The following is a 20,378-nucleotide window of genomic DNA, read 5'->3' as shown; positions in this document are numbered from 1 at the left end:
GGACTGTGCTGACATTGATGTCTATCTGCAGCTGAACAGTTTGATCCATCCAAACTTAAAAAATTCAAGGTAAATAATGCAAGAGAGAGTCTATCCTTAGGGGTACGGCTATGGCCTATTCCCCCTTTTTGTTTTTGAAGCAGTTCCTTCAAGGAGCAATGTGCGCGCTCCACAATGCCTTGACCCTGGGGATTATAGGGCAGGCCATGTACAAGTTGAACATCCATTTGACGGCAGAAGGAGGCAAACTTGTGGCCCGTGGAAGCAGGACCGTTGTCTGTTTTTATTTGTTGTGGTTTGCCCCATGCTGCCCATGCTTCTAGGCAATGGGTGATCATGTGAAATGCCTTCTCACCTGCCATTGGGGTGGCGTGGATGACTCCAGAACAAGTGTCAACAGAAACATTGACATATTTGACCCGTCCAAATTCAGAGATATGTGTAACATCCATTTGCCATATTTTCAGAGGGAGCAAACCACGAGGGTTGACTCCTAATGCAGGAGGGTGCTGAAAAACGACACATTGAGGACAATCTAGAACTACCTTACGTGCATCAGCACGTGAGAGAGAAAACCTTTGTTGTAATGTTTTAGCATTAACATGATATTCCTTGTGGAATTCTTGTGCTCGTTGCACTGCTGAGGCCACAAACATCCACTCTTGCCTGGTACAGAGGTCTACAACATTGTTGCCCTCAGCTAATGGGCCTGGTAGGCCAGTATGAGCACGAATATGTTGTGCAAAGAATGGATTTTTCCGCTGCCAAATCAGTTGTTGCAATTGGCAAAACACCGACTGCACGGGACTAGAGGATTTAAGAGTCCCTGCACATTCAAGAATTTTTAAGGCATTAACAACATAGCAGGAATCTGATACCAAATTAAATGGAAATGGACAAACCTTAAAAACTTCTAGAGCAATTAAAAGTTCCACCTGCTGAGGTGCACCTGGTAAATATTGGTGCTTCACAGGCTCCCCTGAGCCCACCATATAGGCCCCGCAACCTGTTTTAGACCCATCAGTAAAAACAACGGTGGCTCCGGGAATTGGCCGGGAAGCAGTTATTTTAGGAAAGACTACAGGATGTTCTTTAAAAAAATTCAATAATGGATGTTTCGGATAATGGCAATCTATATGCCCCGCATAGCTACAGCACAATATGGCCCAATCATCAACAGTAGCACATAAAACTTTCACCTGATTGACATCATAAGGTACAATCAGCATTTGCGGGGAAGTTCCAAAATATTGCAAGCACTGCTGAATACCTTGCTGGGCAAGTAGTGCCACAGTTGTGGGATAATACTCAATGGATTTTGCAGGGGAAATTCTAGTGTAAACCCACAATAAAGGTCCATCCTGCCATAAAATACTGGTGGGCTGCAAAAAGGTGGGCAGGATGCATAATACAATTGTGTTGGGATCTCGAACTCTCTGAAGAAAGGCTTCCTGTAATCTATCCTCAACTTTGCATAGTGCTTCACGTGCTTCCGTGGTTAACTGTCTAGGGGAATCCAAAGCTGTGTCACCTGCTAATGTATCATAAAGCGGCTTTAGCTCATAATTTGCCATTTTTAAACTGCCTCTTATCCAATTTATGTCCCCTAATAATTTTTGAAAATCATTTAATGTACATAAATGATCTTTTCTCAATTCTACCTTTTGAGGCCTAATCTGTTGACTGGTAATCTTAGAGCCTAAATAAGTAACCACCTGATCCTGTTGTACCTTCTCAGAAGCAATGTACAACCCTTTAGTTCTTAACACTGTCCCTAAAAAGTGATATGCAGCTTGTAAAACATCTTTTTCTTTGGGTAAGCTGAAGGACTGCAGCTGCCAGACCTGCATTGGTCAGAGGTCCTCCTAATTCCCTGCAAGCCTTCATCCAGGCTTCCAACCCCCTGGTCTTATACGGGGTGATGGCGGCCCTGCACTCCTTTGTACACTGCTCATATATTAGCTGCTTTATTAGGGGCATTGCAGCATCTGTGTCCCCAAAAATTCTACCAGAAGCCTCTATCAAGCGAGCCACAAAATCTGAAAAGGGCTCCATGGGACCTTGGAGTATCTTGGTCAAATTGCCACTCACTTCACCTTTGTTAGGCAAAGATTTCCAGGCTCTGATGGCTATTTGATTAATTTGAGTATATACATTAGTAGGGTAGGTAGTCTGTTGATTGGCATATCTACCCAGACCAAGCAACATATCAGCATCCCATTGCAGGCCTGTGTTGTGGTTGGCTGCCGCCTGCTCATTAGCAAATTCAATAAAGAAAGCTTTCCAGTCCAAATACTGACCTGGACTGAGGCAGGCACGGGCAAGATTCATCCAATCTGAGGCAGTCATGCATTGTCTTTGCAGAGTCTCAATTTGAGTAAGTGTAAATGCAGCTGTGACCCCATAACTTTTTACAGACTCCGCTATAGACTTGACAAGTTTAAAATCCAAAGGTTCATGATATCTTTGATTCTGATTATCTACAAAAACAGGACAAGCTACCTGCATTTCTCTCCTAACTTCCCTCCACAGTTGTGGGTGAAGGCTGCTGCTGACCGGCAATGCTCCGGGAGTTGCTGCAGCCTCAGGGTAAGGGGGAGGAGCAGGGGGGATTATGGGCCCACAATCCTGTTTTCTTTTGTTTTTCTTTCTCACCTTGTTTTTAATTCTTACCTTTTGTAATGATCTAACTAGAGACTCTATCTCCTCCGAACTGAGAGAAGAGTCAGTAGACTCAGGGTCTTCAAGGTCCGATAGGGAGGGATAGAGTCCTGTCTCCTTTCCTATTGTCTTTTTACTGCCCTTGCATTTTACAGACTCCGCCTTCTCAGATCTCTCCTCTTGCAATTGCTCTAAAGCTGCTTGCCCGTTTTCCAAGGCATTGCTGCATCGCTCATTTTCTAAACAGCTACGTACTAATTTCCAAACTGGTCTCACCCCCGGTTTCAGGGTCCCCTGTTCTGCTGCAAAGTCCAAATCCCGTCCCAATTTTTCCCAGGAGGACACTGTGAGACTCCCAGAAACAGCGAACCATGGGGCCACGACATCACATTCCCCTAAGAATCTTTGTAGAGTTCCTTTCTTTATCTTTAAGTCTTTTGTTAGAAGCAGCTCGTTGAGAGCCTAAAAAATTGGGTGCGAGGAGGAAGTGCCCATCCTTGTACAACCCTTTCTCTTTAACCTAAGAGGTTTCTTGGAGCCTTTGCCAAACAGCCCCAGTTTTATCACCTTTTTTTTTTTTTAAAAAAAAAAAAAACTTTTGCTCCACGTGTCCGCGGGGAAGTAACAGTCAAAACTAGTTAAACTAGTTTCCTTTCCCATCTGCCTCTTGTTGGCAGCTCTGCTAATATCCAGTCAAACTAGTCAGACTAATTTTCTTTCCCTTCTGCCTCTTGTCGGCAGCTCTGCTAATACCCGCTCTTGTCGCAGTTCCCCAATTAACCGGGGGACTTACCAGGTATACCTACCCTGACAGGGAGAAGTTCTGAGCTCCCTCTTTTCAAAGAGTTTTCCCCGTAGGGGGCCACCAATTGACGCGTCTAACTTGACCAGCAAGAAAAACACGACCCAGAGCTCTTCTTCAAGCTGTTTATTCAGGACCCTTAATCTATTTCTTTGTTCTTCTTCCCTTGGGGGGAGCCCGCCCCAGCCTTATATAGGTCTCAGTCCACCAGCCCCCATGCGCCACATGGAATTCCTGGATAGGTACACGTATGCCTTAGCAAGCCAAAATTTGAAACCAAGCCAAATAAGGAACTTCTTGAAACAAAGAGCGCTCGCCACCGGGAGAGGGGGGGTGGCGGGAGCCAGCTCCATCTTTAGAGTGCAGCTTCAAGCAGCTCTCTACAGGTGATTAGTTGGGGACAATAAAGGCAATGCTTTGTGGGGATACAGACAGGGTTCAAGTCCACCTCAACCAATGTAGGAGATCTTGACTTAAAACTGTTTTTCAAAAAGACTGGAGACTCCCTGTTCAAGAATTAATAAACCTCCATGGCATACCAGGACTTAATGTTAGTTGTTACTCTGTAATGGTCTCTTCAGCAGCATGTTAGAGGCCAGGATTTTAGTGGAAGGATCGGCCTTTCTACTGGTTGTAAATCAAGGTTGTCTCAATTGTTATGGAATGTAGCTGGTTAATCCTGGGGAACAAACTTTTACATTATATCATAGTAATTTCCAACCAGAATGGTTAGCCTACTACTTATCTTTGGGGTATTTGGGATGCAGCCCTCTCTTACCTAAAATCTACTTTGTGAACTAATGTCTCCCAGAACTGTAAAGACCATGTGCCATTAATTCTGCTACCATCAATTCTACTCTTCTTTATCACAGTTTAGCATTGCAGTGCAACTTTACAGAGGAAACACTGTTTACAAGCTCCTAAAATTAATTCCAGTTAGATTTTAAATCTTAATGTTAAATTTTGAAAGTGTAGAACATCTGGAAGATAAGGGAGAGACCAGGCCTCTTTAAGTTTGGAAATCTGTGTTCCATAGAAACAACACACACATGGTGCTGGCATTTCACAGTGATGTCAACAAGGACATTTCAAAGCACAGTCATGCTCCAAATGTCTGCACAGGTGCAGCTAACAAAGTGAAGTTATTCGGAGGCTGCCATCTGGCCCCAAAAATTGCAGAGATTATGAGGGACCACATACTGGAGCATGCAGGATGAGCAGGACCATGCTGGACAATGCAGGACAAGGAAAGAACAAGCAGAACTCTGCATCTGACCACTTCCTCCCACCCAGCAAGGGGAGAACCGGACACACTGACTCCCATGACTCAACTGAGCACTCCTTCCAGTCTGGGGACAGCAGCCCCTCACTCACCATATTGTAGTTTTCCAGCTCCGCCATGATCTTTGCTCAGCTCGCAGCAACAACAGCAGCAATACTCACAGCATAGTGCACAAAACGACAGGGACAGATTTTTGTCTTAGCCAATTCTGAAGCAGGAGGTCAGAAAGACCCTGTAGAACTTTTGACTGGCAGGTCACCTAGAGGGCCTGATTGGCTAGTAAGGCCTGAGTGACAGGAGAAGCTCCCATAGGGTTACAGTGGGCTTAAAGACACAGCACAATGATTCCTGATCCTGCCTTCCACCCTAGACCCAGAACTTGTCTGAACCAGCAAAGATTCACAATTCAATAGCACTTGCCCCTGGCTCTAGTAGCAGACAATGTGATCTTCCTGCTCTCCATAGGCACTCCCCTTCTTCCTCCTGGACACAATGTGGCTAACTAGCTTGTACAACACAGTATACTATGTGGGGTGGGGATTCCCTGTCACACAGGTGAAAGAATACCCAGAATATTAATAACTAAAAGAGATTTAAGAGACAAAGGAAATGTTTTTTACGTGGCTTCACAGGGAGGCTAGGTGAATTCAATGTACTTTTTACCTACTTGTCACAGGGACTTCAGACAACCAGGAAAAAAAAACAGGGACTAGATCACTAACAGAATAAATAGGTCTTTCACCATCAGAAAGGTGGATCATGGCTTTATTGCTTAGGGAGTTTTATTCCTGAAATTCAGGGCAAAGTGTTTGCAAATTATATAATATTAAAGAGTAGTCTTCATGCAAAGTTGAATACATAGAGAATAATGGAGCTAAGAAGAATGCCTTTATGTCCACCATTGTTAGCCAGCACATCTTCCTCAGTGGGCAGATGAAAAAAAAAACTGTATTATTGGATCTCTCCACATATGTAGAAAGTTGATTTCTTAGAATGTCTTACAAGCTGTGGTCCAGGTAGTCCAACAATGGCTGCCTACCAATGGAAATTTGAGGAAGCCAGCAGTTGTTCATTCCATGAGGCTGCATGTCTCAGCTGGTCTTCAGTATACACCAAAATACCAAGGATGAAGGATCTAATGCTGGGAAAGTAATTTACTTGGTAGCCAGTGCTAGGGCAAAGAAGCAAAGAGAGAGAGCTTCCTCCTTCAACATGCTTCATATGTGCAGGCTGCCACCAGAGATGCAATCCAGATTAAAGGTGGATCTTAAACTTCATTTGATTTTTACTTTTTTGGTGTTTTTGAGACAGGGTTTATCTGTGTAGCCTGGGAACTCCTTCTGTAGGCCAGGCCAGCCTCAAACTTGTGTAAATCCAACTGTTTCTACCTCCTGAGTGCTTTGGTTAAAGTATACATAGACACCAATCAGCTGAAGGTGGATTTCACCTCAAATGATCCAGATGAAAAAATGGACCTTTTTTAAAACATTCAAAAAAATCCATCACAGGTATACCCAACTCTTAGGGTTTTAGTTAATTCCACAAGGAGTAGGTGTGACTACCAAGAATAGCCCTCACAACAGCAAAGAAAGAAGAAATGAGAAAAGTTCTTACCTGCAGGAGGCAGGGAAAGCATTTTTTTCCTAAACAAAGGAAGTATGTGGATTTTACTTAGGAAGGCTGGACATATTCACGTAGAATTCTCCCTATTTCTAAGCAGGCAAGTAAACAAATCCACTTCTGAACATGATAATAATGTAAAAGCAGAGACATTTAGGGGTATTCTTAATCCAATGTCCTGCAGAAATGTATGTAAATTATAAAAATGATTGGAAAAAATTGTCTCTGGCATGCTGAAAATCAATAAATCACACAGTAAAATAAATATTGCTTTGAAGCTTATGCAACCTGTCAATCTTGATGTTCAATCTAGAATATAACTGTACCAATGCTATTCTCACCAATAGAAAAGGTAGAGAACACAAATAAAGGAAAGTTCAAAAAAAGACACTTAAAAGCACTGTATAGTCTGCTCTTAGATGAATGGTTATGATGAACTATATTAACCTCAGAATGAAGCTGCTTTTGCCTCTCAGCAGGCTGGATCAATGGAAGGCCCCAGCTCCTTCCATGCCTGACCTTAGGAAATTCATTTAACTAGCCCTGGCTGCTGCCTGTCTCAGGACTGTGACATCCCTGTAGAAAATTCCATTGTTCACTTTTTGTAACTTTTAACAAAATGAAATTTTATGAGTGTTGTCCATGCATGTGTCAGTGCACACTACTTAGAGAGGTCAGAAGAAGGCAGGAGATGCATGGGAATGGAGTTACAGCAAGTTGTTAGCTACCACATGGGTTCTTGAAATGAAACTTGAGTCCTCTTTAATCACAGCTAGTGCTCTTAATTACTGAACCATGTTTCTAGCCCCTCTTTTTTATTTATTTAGAATTTATTTCTATAAATTGTTTCTCACAAAATTGGCAGTCGTAAACCTCAGGACCCAGCTATACAACTCTTGGGAATTTACCCAAGGAATGCTCAATCTTGCCACAAGGACAAATGATCAACTATGCTCATAACAGTATTATTTATAATAGCCAGAACCTAGAAATAACCTAGATGACCCTCAACTGTAGAAAATATGGCACATATACACAATGGAGTACTACTCAGTAGTGAAAAACAAGGATATCATGAAATTAGCAGGCCAATGGATGGAACTAGCCACTACCATCCAAGAGTGAGGTAACCCAGACTCAGAAGGACAAACATGGTATGTACTTACTCATAAGTGGATACTAGATGTAAAGAAAATGATAACCAGAGTGCAACCCACAGTTCCAGGGAGGCTAGCTAACAAGGACGACCATAAGAGGGACACATAGATAGCCCAACAAAGGAGAAATAGATGAGCTCTACATGAGCAAACTGGGAGTAAGGGGCGTGGGTGGAGGGCAAAGAATGGTAGATGAGCATGTAGGGGAAGAGGAGGCTTGAGCTGGAAAGGGACAGAGTGGGAGAGCAGGGAAAGAGATACCATGATAAATAAAGACATCATGGGAATAGGAAAAAACAGGGTGCTAGGCAAGTTCTCAGGTACCCACAAGGATGATCCCACCTTAGACTACTAGCAATAATGAAGTGGGTGCCTGAACTGTCCTATTCCAGTGATCAGATGACTCAGTACCCAAACTGTAATCATAGAGCCCTCATGAAGTGACTGATGGAAGCAGATACAGAGATCCATGGCAAAGTGCCAGGATGATCACTGGGAATCCAATCGATGAGAGAGAGGAAGGATTTTTGGGCAGGGGACATTAAGATTATGATGAGAAAACACATAGAGATGACCAACGACGCTATTGGAAACCCACAAACTTAGTACCAATAACTGTGGAGCCCCCATAGGACTGGACTAGACCCTCTGGATATGTGAGACAATTGTTTAGCTTAAACCATTTGTGGGGCCCACAGGCAGGGGGATTGCAATCCATCCCTGGTACATGGGTGGGCTTTTTGGAGCCCAGTGGCTAGGGTGTGACACCTTTGCAGTCTTGGTGCAGTGGGGAGGGCCTTGGACCTGCCTCAGCTGAGTGGGCCAGGATCTACTGACTCCCCATGGGAGATGTTCACTTGGAGGTGGTGGGAATGCAGGGTACGATGGGGAGGAATGCTAGGGAGCAGGAATAGGGAGGGTCTGTAGCTGGTATGTGAAATGAAAAGAAATTTTCTTAGTAATAAAAAAAGAAGAAAATTGTTAATTAAGTGACATTACATTCTGTAGTAGTATTGTGTTCCCCAAAATATTGTGTACCTTAATAAACTTATCTGGGGTCAGAGAACAGATAGCCACTAGATACAGAGGCTAGAAAATGGTGGCACTCATGCCTTTAATCAGCATTCCAGAGACAGAAATCTCTCTGGATCTCTGTGAGTTTAAGGCCACATTGGAAACAGTCAGGCATGGTGACTCAAGCCTTTAATTCCAGAAAGCAGTCTTTAATCCCAGGGAGTGGTGGTAGAAAGCAGAAAAGTTTATAAGGCGTGAGGACCAGAAACTAGAGGCATTTGCCTGGTTAAGCATTTGGCTGGTTAAGCATTCAGGCTTCTAGCAGCAGTTTAGCTGAGAGCCATTGGGATGTGAACACAAAAGCTTCCAGTCTGAGGAAAAAGGACCAGCTGAGAAGTTGGCCAGGTGAGGTTAGATGTGGCTTGTTCTGATACTCTGACCTTCCTGCAATTACCCCAATAACTGGACTCAGGTTTGATCTTATTAATAAGAACTGTTAAGATTCATGCTACAACATTCCTTTTCCCTTTTATCTTTTCATTCACTCCCTTCCAAAATCCCTTCTAAATTCTTCCTTTTTAAGTGTGAGTGAACAAGTATGATGAAATACATGAATACAATCTGCTGCATCCATTTTTGTCAGTTGTACATATATGGATGTTTGGCTGACCATGTTGTATTGGCCAAATAATTAGACATCTCATCCCTGCTCTATTCTCACAAATATAGGATAATTCTATGTTTTAATCCACATCAGGTATTTAACCCTGACTAGGCTGCCTTGTACCAGAAATATAAAGAAGAATATAAAACTTATGGTAGAAAATGCCTTATAATTTAAGAGCACCAAAGTTTCCTTCATAGCACTCAGCTTCCATTCCCAGTACATATAGAAGCTTACTACTATCTGTAACTCCAGCATCAGAGGCTCCCACACCATCTCATGGTCTTGCTGGCCACCATAAGAAGAGGAGACTTAGACCATTAAAACCATTTTTCAAGCCGTGTGTGATAGTGCATTTTTTTAGTACCAGCCATCTGCACACAGAGGCAGGAAGATGACTCTGAGATTCACAGCCTGTGCTACATAGTCTACAAATGCACACATGGCACACACACACTCACACACATATACACAGTAAAAGAACAAAACTTAAAAAAAAAACCAAGAACAGGAGAATTGGAAAATTGGAACAATACAATACCTATTAAAATCAATTCAAGTGTCTGCCACTGGTATCCATAGAACCATTTTCAAAAATAATTATGACCATGCATACAATCACAGGCCATCAATCCCAGCCACTGAGAGAAACTGAATACTTGTGGGTAGGCCACCACCATACCATGTTACCTGAACTGCCCATGATGAGCTGGGTGTTATTTGACCAAACAAGTCATGAAGTAAGACACACTGCAGCAATCTCTTATCAAATGAAAGTTGTATATGAGTGGTTGGGCCCAAGCAGATCCTGAAGGAACAAGCAAGCTCCATGAAGAAATTGCCAAAATGCCTATGGTTTCTTTTGTGGATATTGCTCTGTATGTTGTGACTATGTTGCTCTGATTGGTTAATAAATAAAGTGATGATTGTCTAGTAGCCAGGCAGGAAGTATACACAGGACAAAAAGAGATAAGATTTCTGGGAACAGGCCGGGCGGTGGTGGCGCACGCCTTTAATCCCAGCACTCGGGAGGCAGAGCCAGGCGGATCTCTGTGAGTTCGAGGCCAGCCTGGACTACCAAGTGAGCAGGAAAGGCACAAAGCTACACAGAGAAACCCTGTCTCGAAAAACCAAAAAAAAAAAAAAAAAAAAAAAAGATTTCTGAAAAGCAAGATGTAAAAATACCGATAAGCTATGAGCTGTGTGGCAAGGTATATATTTAAAGAAATGGGTTAATTTAAGATGTAAGATCTAGGTAGCAAGAAGCCTGAGCCATTAGGCCATACAGTTCTAATTAATATAAGCCTCTGTGTGTTTATTTGGTTCTGAGCAGCTGTGATACCAGTTACAGGTTTCTACTCCTGTTCCCATGCCTTCTGCTGCCAAGCACACACCTCTACAGTCTCATGGGGTATTCCCTATGACTGGCTGAAGTAAGAGAAGACTAGGGTCAGTTGATTGTCCTGTACATCATGCAGGCACCACCCAGAAGTAGACAGCTGCAGCATTTCAATATCATTTGGGGATAACCCTGAAATATATTGGTGAAATGTGTAAGAGCCCAAAAAAGCTTGACCACACAGCTGCCGTGACAGGCTTAGGGACCCAGGTACATCTGTCATAATAGGCTTACTGGTAGGCAATATCTGGATCCTTATGCTGACAGCACTCAGGGATTTACCCAAGGATGGGCCAGCATCTAAGGGAAAGTGTCTGACATTCCAAACATTGCAACTATTACATATGAATAGAAAAGATCAAGATTGACAGATGTCTGTGTGAAGGTGTCAGATCCCCTAGATCTGGAGCTACAGACTCTTGATCCTGGAGTTACAGATAGTACTGAGCTTCTGTATGTACTAGGAATGGAAGGTGGATGTATGCTCTGAAAGAATCTTCAGTTTTCTTAACAGATAAGGCATTTTCTACCCTAAGTTTTCAGTGAATCAGTGCATTCCAGTTCTTCCACTCTTTCCTCTTTTTGACAACTACATGTAGCTGTCAGTGACAAGTTCCTGCATGCCCACACTCTGTGATTTACATTTGGGCCTTAAAGCTTCTCAATCCCTACCCTCTCAATCCCTGTAACCTACATTCCTGGATGGAATAAGGATGTTCTAAAGAGACACTTATATCTCTCCCTTTGTCTAACAACTAGTGAAACAGTGAACCACATGTAATTTTAATTTCACTGAGCATGTCATTGTGCGAAAAGACTTGAATCCTCCAGATGAGAATATGGGAGGGTTTTATAGATGGGAAAAATTCATTATATGTCTTTTATATTGCTCAGTTTTGCTTAAATTTTACCATCTATCGAAACCTCTTAAGACCCCACAAATAGGTTAGTTATCTAATATTTTCTTTATTGTTCCAAATTAGTCAATTTGAATAAATATCATGTTTTAAATTTTCATTAATAATTTGCTTTATTCCCTTTTCTATTTCTGTTTTTTTTGTAGAGAATAATATTAATATGACTCTTCGGCTGGCCTGGAACTCACATTATAGACTAGGCTGTCCTTGGACATCAGAGAGATCTGTTCACCTTGCCACCAGATTTCCTGCATTATAGATGGGCATGCCACTCACTGGATAACTTGAGCAATTTAATTGGCTTAGTGAGGATGAATGGCTGAGCCTGCCTAGGTAGAGTAGCCAGGACACAGGTTCTGGTGCTATCTCCAGTAACAGAAGAAGATTCCCATCAAATGTAGCCTTCCTACCTTAATGTCCACTGTCTTACAACTATGAGAAATTTTATTTTTCTTTAGTATTGAGTCTGTTGTTTCTGATCAATGACCAGGGAAGAGTTCTGTCCTTATTCTGCAGATGGTGAAACCCAGGCTCAGAGAGATGAATATTTTTTGAATATAGTTAATTATAAATGTTCATGTAACTCATCCTATTATTCTAATACCTCACTAAATGCATTTGAAGGAACCTAAGCCTGACATGGTGGTTCAGCCCTGTAATCATATTACTTAGAATGTGGAGGTAGGAATTTTAAGTTTTCAAAGTTATACAAAATGAGAATGGTCAATGGGGTCTGGTGGGAGGACCATAGAACTAAAGAAGACTGTAATTGGCTTAGGAGGGTGTCCATAGTCTTCCCTTCAGCTCCAAACTTCAGGGTCATGGCATCAGCAATTGTTAGCTGAGGTATTTACCACCTCAACCTTACTATTCTGGATAATATTTTCTATTCTTTATAATGTTTCCAGTCCAAGGCACCTAAATGATAAGACTCTTGTTGCTCATTAAATAGTGGAATTCTTCTGCACATGGGAGAATTAGCTTCAGGCAGGGACGAGCTCCCCAAGTGCATGTCCAATAAAAAGTGTTCATCCTAGGATCCCTATAAACACAACCAACAGAAATGGACTTAGCAGTGTTTATTCATATATTTGTGCATACATATTCTCACAGGCATAACAAGGAAGAAACTGGAAGGGAAGAATTTGGGAAGGGATGGCAAGAGGAGAAGGAATGGGGAAATTGATTTAATACATATTAATTAAAATGTATAAAAATAAATTTTAATTAAAGAAGTGTCTTAGGGAGATAGTTTAACAGTTAAAAGCAGCACAAGGTATTGTTACATAGGACAGAGGTTCCATTATACCTAACCATCTCCTGTAACTCTCTTCTGGCCTCTGCAAGAACTCTGCACAGACTCCTGGAGGCAAACAACCTCATACATAAAATAAAATAAAGCTTAAAAATGGAATTCTCTGCAATGATGTCCCAGCCCTGAGACAGACAGCAGGCAGGGCTAGTTAAAATGATCTCCTTCCCATCCTGCATGCTTGTAAGACATTCTATAAAATCAATTTTCTGCATTCATGGAGAGATTCATTCTACCAGTCCTGATTATGTAGAAAAGTTTGAATATTACAGTTGTCATTTTTCTTCACCTACCCAGGAAGGAACATGTGCTGACTAACAATGATACTCATAAATGCTTTCTTCCTAGCTCCATTATTCTCTAAGTATTCAACTTTCCATGAAGAGTACTCTTCATTATTATTTAGTTTTCCAACTGTTTACTCCAAGTTTCAGGAATAAAAACTCCTTAAGCAACGGAGCCATCATCCAGCTTTCTGATGGGAGAAAGACTTATTATCTTGAGTATGATCTAATTCCTGCTTTTCTTTGCTGCTTGTCTGAAGTCCCAGTGACAAACAGGGAAAAAATACCTTCAGTTCACCTGATGTCAGTGTTAAGTGACACAACAAACACTCCTTGTTTGTCTTTACGTATCTTTTGTTGTTGTTAATATTCTGGGCACCCTTCTACCTGTGTGACAGGGAATCTCCACCCCACATAGTATAGTGGTCTGTACAAGCTAGCTAGTTACATTGTGTCCAGGAGGAAGAAGGGGAAGTGCCTAAGGAGAGCAGGAAGAGAGCAGGTTTACTTTTGCAGCCAAGGGCAAGTGCTATTGATGTGCATATCTCTGCTGATCTAGAAAAAGTCTTTGTCTGGGTGGAAGGGAGGGACAGGAGCCATTGTGCTGGGTTTTTGAACACATTTTAACCCTATGAGATGTGGTATTGTCACTCAGGTCTCATTAGCCAATCAGGTCCTCCAGGTGGGCTGCCTGTCAGAAGTTGTGCAGGGTGCTTCCTGCCACCCCAGGCTTCAGACTTTTCTTTGAAGAGAAGCTGGCACCAGCAGTTTTGTGTGGTGTGGTGTGCTGTGAGTGCTGCTGCAGGGAGCTGAGCAGACAGCATGGCTGAGCTGGGAAACCATGACATGGTGAGTGAGAGGCTGCTGTCTTCAGATGGGGTGGAGCAGATGGTGAGGTGGAGGATCCAGTGTGGTGGGTCCTCCTCGGGTCTGAGTGGGAACCTGCCTGCAATATCCCTGTCCTCTGATGTCCCATGTGGTACTTGAAATGAAAGGACCAAGCATATGCCATAACTGGCTGCTCAGTCTTCTCTCAGAGATCAGGCCTCAATTTCAGTTTCCTGAGACTTGAGCAAGCAGTTCCTGGGAGGGCCATGAACAAAAGACATAGTCCATGCAGTAGCTCCCTTTCTGCATGTACTCTGACTGCTCAAAGTTCAGCCAGATGTTTACTTTCTGGGGCCCCTCACCAACTTAGAGTTATGTGCAGTACGTGCTTGGCCAGCCAGCCCCCATGGTGGCTCAAGGACAAAGCCTGGGACTTGTGCTGGCCTGCCCCCAAAGTAATAAATTGTAACCACCAACCAGTAAATTCAAAGGTTACATACCCTCACCCAATTAAAAGAGAACAGAAATAGAAATAAACCAATCCGAGTTGCACCCGTGCAAAACTCCCCCAACCCCCTTGAAGGGCTTGTGGATTTTGCCTTTAAAAAGCTAGCCACACAAAGAAAAAGCAAGTTCCTCTTGGCCTCACGACTACGAGTGAGTGCTTTGGATTGAGCTTCCCTGCCCACGGCTTGTAAACAAACAGAAATAAACCATGCTGTTGCATTCTGAACCTAAGGTCTGTGGTAAAGTCTTTGGGGTCCCAATCTGGGCATAACAGAAACTCCCTGGATCCAGAGGCAGGCCTCTGAATACCTATTCTATGGGCTGAATCTGCTCACAGAATTGAAAGTACAAAGCTGTGCTTAAAAATATCTTTGAACTTAAACATTTTTTTTTGCACCCATAGAACGCAGGTTGCCTAACTTGGAGAGTACCTTCTAGTACCTTGTTGAGTGAGAATCAGTATTTTGCATTTAATTTTTATGTATAAGATCCATTTATAATTAATTTTGTGGGTGGGTGAAAAAGGCATCTCATGCATTGGGTAGCACTCCACTACTAGCATATGATGTAGATGAGTATAATGGTTGATTTAAAGGATTTACTAATGCTTAGGAGATAGTAACTCTCACAAAACAGAATTTAGAGGAGGGAGGTCTGTCTCAAAAAAATATTCCCCAAAGATAAATGTATTCTAGCCAGGCTTTTTAGAGATTAGGACAGTAGGATACAAATTTTTTCACCAGGATTGTCCAGACATTTGTTTCCAAACCATTACAAAGGAATAACTGCTGATTTACAAAAAGCAACTAGGCCCAAACTTATATCAAAGAATGAGATTCTAACAAGCTGCTTATTGAGACATTATATGTCACAGCCAACCCTAAGGCTTGTTGTGCCATAAAGTTCCATTTTTTTTGGTTGTTTTTTTTAGTTTTTCAAGACAGGGTTTCTCTGTAGCTTTGGAGCCTGTCCTGGACCAGCTCTGTAGACCCGGCTGGCCTCAAACTCACAGAGATCCACCAGCCTCTGCCTCCTGAGTGCTGGTATTACAGGTGTGAACCACCAGTGCCCAGGCCCAGTTTTCTTTTGAGAAAAGCATGGTTCAGCCAGAAGGTCAATATGACACCAGGTGACAAGTATTTGAAAAGTTAAACAATGTTGTATTAAGGACTAGACTGATCAAGCAAGGCTTTCATTTTGGCACTCAGACAAGGAAAAGTATCATTCTTGGGAGAGCAATTAACAGCCTGGGGCCTAGGCCTTGGGAGCTTTCCCTAAGGGCCTGATTTATTGACAATAAAACAGAGCTACTTCCATAAAATCAGGAACATGTTTGGGGGAACTGGTAATGGTGTGGAACCAGGGCTTTTATGGTGGGGTTGCTTCAGATCCCACATGGAGCTATGGATATCAGTCCCAAGACCACTGATGGGTTTACTCAATAATGATCTTGAGATATCCTGTGCTCCCTTTTGCAGCATTGTTTGATAAGCCTCCTCCTGATTCTGTCCCACTGTACTGTAGTTTCTGCAGACTTCCTGGAAGTTCCTCATTTCCTTCCATTTCCTCCCTGGAAGTAGGTGCTATTCTTTTTAAGAAGCTTACATGGCATGCAATACAGATTGTGCAATGTCTCCTCCTACCACCTTTTATTTTTTCTACCTTCCACTTTTCTCACCATTCTTACCCACTGTCAGCTTCACCCCAGCACAATGTCACTAAAGAATGACCTACTGTTTCAGGTGTCTGGTCTATTTAAGAAACAATTCTGGGAATATTTTTTCTGTCTAATTCACCCATCGGCCCAAATGGCTAGACCTACAAGTTGTCTATCTTTGTTTAAATTGTTCAAAGTGCAACCTGGAGCATGAAGCTAAAAAACAAAAGGATTCCATTCTGTTGCTCTCCAGGCCAATGATCTCACTGTTCTCTCTACTATACCTTCAAAATTCTTAAATTAAATGAGTTTTAAAATTATCCATTTGAGTCATGTAGTTGACAATCCATGGTTGTCACCAGGAAAAGGTTTTGAATGTGAAACATTGCTTCTGACTTCAAACCAAATAGCAGAAATAGTTTATTGTGCACACTGCAGGGGGAAGCAGGATAGGTAATTAGCAGCTGGAGTCTCTGTTATAGAAAAGGACTTGATTATGGTAGCAGGAGTTATTTTATAATTTCCCATCATGATTTAATTTATGTTACATGAATGATCACAGACCAGATCGTGTGAGTGTGGAGTTTGGGAAGGTTATCTTGAGCCAATAAATATTGAATTTGGTATTAGGAAACTCTCCTATGCAGATATGTCCAGTCCTGCTTGACATAGTTATGTCAGCTTATGGTTTGAGAAATAGACCATTAACAGTAACTGGTTGTGTCAAATTATACATCTCAGCAGCCAACACATGCATATGAGCAAGATCAATCTATCTCATATTAATAACATTCCCTCTACTAGGGAAGGACCTACTCTTTTTCAAAATCAATATTGCCAATTTTTTTATCTTAAAAATACATTATTTATAACATTTAAAGACGACTTATTGGTATCATTTTTAATACTTTCTTTTAGTGCATTTCTGCTCTTATCTCTGTTTCTGTTCTCTAATGTCTCTAGGTAATCAAGAGCTTTATTTCTTTTCTCTCAAGTAATGTTGATTATTGATTTCTGTGTAGAGCAATGTCTCCTTTAGTTGAGACTTGCCTCATTCTATGTAATTGAGAATTGCATTGAACACCTAATCCTTCCTCTGCTGTCCAGTGCTGGGAAAATAGTCCTGCAACTCCTTCCATTCTGGGCCTTGACTGGTCAGTCAGAAGAAAAAGTAAACCAGTAAGTGAGTGACCCCCAACCTCTCTGTCTTTTATGGGAGACTTTTAAATGAAGAGGAACCTCTGAAAGAATTGAGTTCACTGACCAACTTTGAAGCTAGTGGAGTCACAGCACAAGAAGGGAGAGGTAGGGTGGGTGTTGAGAGATTTCCTACTTCAACAGTACCTTAGATTAGCAATGAGGAATTAGGTAATCAATTTAGATGTTCTATAAATATCCTGATTGTCCCTTTCTTGGAGTCCACAGACAAGGGCAGTCAAGAATCTGGATAAAAGACTGATCTTATCATGGAACCAAATTGCTATAGTTATAGTACTTCACTCATAATAGAATTGGTTAAAATGTTGTGGCCATGCCTAATGGAACTGTTATTTAATTGTTTGTGATAGTTGTGAAGTCTGTACTTGTTTAGTTTCTATACACATAGAATTATAGTTGTCTGGATAACAGTGATCAAGGTCACACTTTTCTGGTTAAGTTTCCTTTGCTCTCTGATTAATAGTTGACTGCACTTTCCTGCCTTTATTCTTGGTTTTTGTCTCTATCTCCTTTATTCTTTCATAAATATTGTACACATTCTTGATTGTTATAGCTTTGTACTAAGTATAGAAGTCATATTAAGTCAATCTGTGTACTATTTTTTCATACTACCGTTGATCATCCTGAGTGTTTTCACAGTTAAAGTAGCAATGTAATTAGCTTTCCTGTTATAAATTGTTGGGCATTGTTGATGGATTGTATTCATTTTATGCTCTAGATTTACCATAAACAACATCTTAGTTTTGGTGCATCGTGTTCTAAAAAATATTTTCTTTTTTAATTATTTAGGTTTTGTTGTTCTTGCTGTTAATCTGTATAAGCCTTTTAGTTTATTGGATAACGCATATTATGGGTTTTAGAAGGTGGCTCAGCACGTATTCATTTTGGAGATGGCCTGAGTTCAGATATCAACATTCAATTAAGAGACTCATACTATCCACTCTTGCAGATACTGTATACAGAAGGAAAACATACTCTCTCAAGCAAAATCATGCTAAAATAGCAATAAACTTGTTTTGAAAATTGTTTGTGACTTATAATGTAATTACAGCATACCAATGTGCTTTAAGTGTACACTCATTCTTTAAAAATCTCTTACCTTGAATTTTGTTTTTAAAAGTTTTCATTTCCTCACTCTGGTGCAGACTTACAGGGAATTATCAGTCATAGGAAAGAAGATATTGTCTGTTAGTGATCCTAACAGATATCCTTTTCTTGATCATAAGAGAATGAGATCCTTTTAGTAGTCAAAAGTGTTTTCTACAAAGTTAAAATATCAGAGGGCTTCAAGTGAATCTCTCCAATTTCAGTAAAAGATGCTCCTCACATAACACATTTTCTATTATTGGCAAAGGAGAGAATGAGTATACAGGATGAGTGATGGCCAGTGATTTCTTGTGGTTGATTTTGATTAGAACCTAGTCATTCTTGTTTAATGTATCATGATATATATTTGTTGGTATGTCTTTATGTCTCATTTCTTTTTCAGTGGTCCCATCTATGATTTTAGTTTTATTATCATCTAACTATATTGCTGTTTCTCTGGAAAGTGTTTGACCTTCACCAATTTTGTATAACATGACACTATGTTCTGAAAATTCTGACCTCATAGAACTAGTCTTTTTTGGTAGGCATAAAATAAATATTTGGAAAGTAAGATACATGGGATAATTTGGATTCTATGAGGAGAAGATGCATAAAACATTTTTGCATTTAATATTTGTGTTTCAGAAAAATTTTAAATCTTTTACAGTATCGTATAAGGCTACAACTATTGAAGATACTGAAATTTTAAAGACTTTGTAGGCTTATAATAAGCAACTTTAATGTTTTTCTGTAATAAAAACAGTCCTTGTTTTGATTTTTTTGACACATTCTTTCTATGTAGGCCTGGCTGTCCTGGAACTTACATGTAGATCAGGCTGACCTTAAACTCAGACAGATCCTCCTGTCTCTGATTCTCAAGTGCTGGGAAGGAAAGCTTACGCCAACATGTCTGGTCTTTATTTAGGTTCTATGAAACAGTCTCAATATGTATCCTTGTTGGGCCTGCATTACTGAGTAGAGCAGGCTGACTTCAAGCACAGAGATTTGTTTGCTTCTGAATCCAGAGCCCTGGAATTCAAATATATGTTGCCATACCTGGCTGAGATATTTTTATATGGCTACTAAATGTCAGTGTTGGTTTTGCTTTGAGAAAGCTTGGGGTTCACGGAAGCATAGCCTCCCGGGTCCTGTGGCCGCCATGTCTGGGAACAGGAGAGGACCTCTCCGCAGAGGATTGTGCAGACTGGGCTGCATGGGGGTGGTTGTGTGGAACTTTTCCTGCCTCCGTGCCAGCCCGCCTGCCCTTACGGTGGTGCACAAGGCCACCCCGGGACCCCCTAGCTTTTGTCTGAGCCTCCCTAGCAGTATCCACAGCTCACTTCTGGAGACCACACAAACTCTGCCCTGCATCTCTGGGAGGTGCTCAGGGTCTCAGGCCTGGTTGCTAGCCACCTTGGCCAAATGTCTGTCATCCATTTATCTCCTCCTGCCATCCCCTCTCCTCTCTGGCTGCCTGGACTTCTCTCTGGCTTGCCTTTTGTTTCTTTTACAACTGGATTTTCTCTTGAGTTGTGCTACAGGTTGAATTTAGGCACTGGGACCTGTTAGAAAAGGTTCCAGCTCCAGAGCCACATCCCCAGATCCCTGTAAGGGATCTGGAACCCTCAACGCCCCAATCATCATCCTATCCAACCTAATTGTTCGTACCCAGTATGGCAGTGTGGTGGCTCAAGGTGAATTCCAGTAGAAGCATCCAGAACAGTGTTTGGACTCAGGGGTGCTCACAAAGAGGCCAGGCAGGACTTAGGTACCATAGTGGCCAGGTTTCACAGCCCGTGCTTCCCCTGACAAGCCTCCTCTGTGTCATTCAGGACACACATAGTCCTGTCTTCTCCTGCCTAGCTTCATTTGCATTAATCCCAGGAAGAACTCCCACCATCAAAGGTCCAAAAGCCCCTTGTCCTGCATTCACATGTCCAGACATCATCTCAGCAGGAAGAATACTTAGA

The sequence above is a fragment of the Peromyscus eremicus genome, unplaced genomic scaffold (assembly GCF_949786415.1).
Source record: "Peromyscus eremicus unplaced genomic scaffold, PerEre_H2_v1 PerEre#2#unplaced_104, whole genome shotgun sequence".
Classification (NCBI taxonomy): domain Eukaryota; kingdom Metazoa; phylum Chordata; class Mammalia; order Rodentia; family Cricetidae; genus Peromyscus; species Peromyscus eremicus.
Note: the sequence above shows the minus strand (reverse complement) of the source record.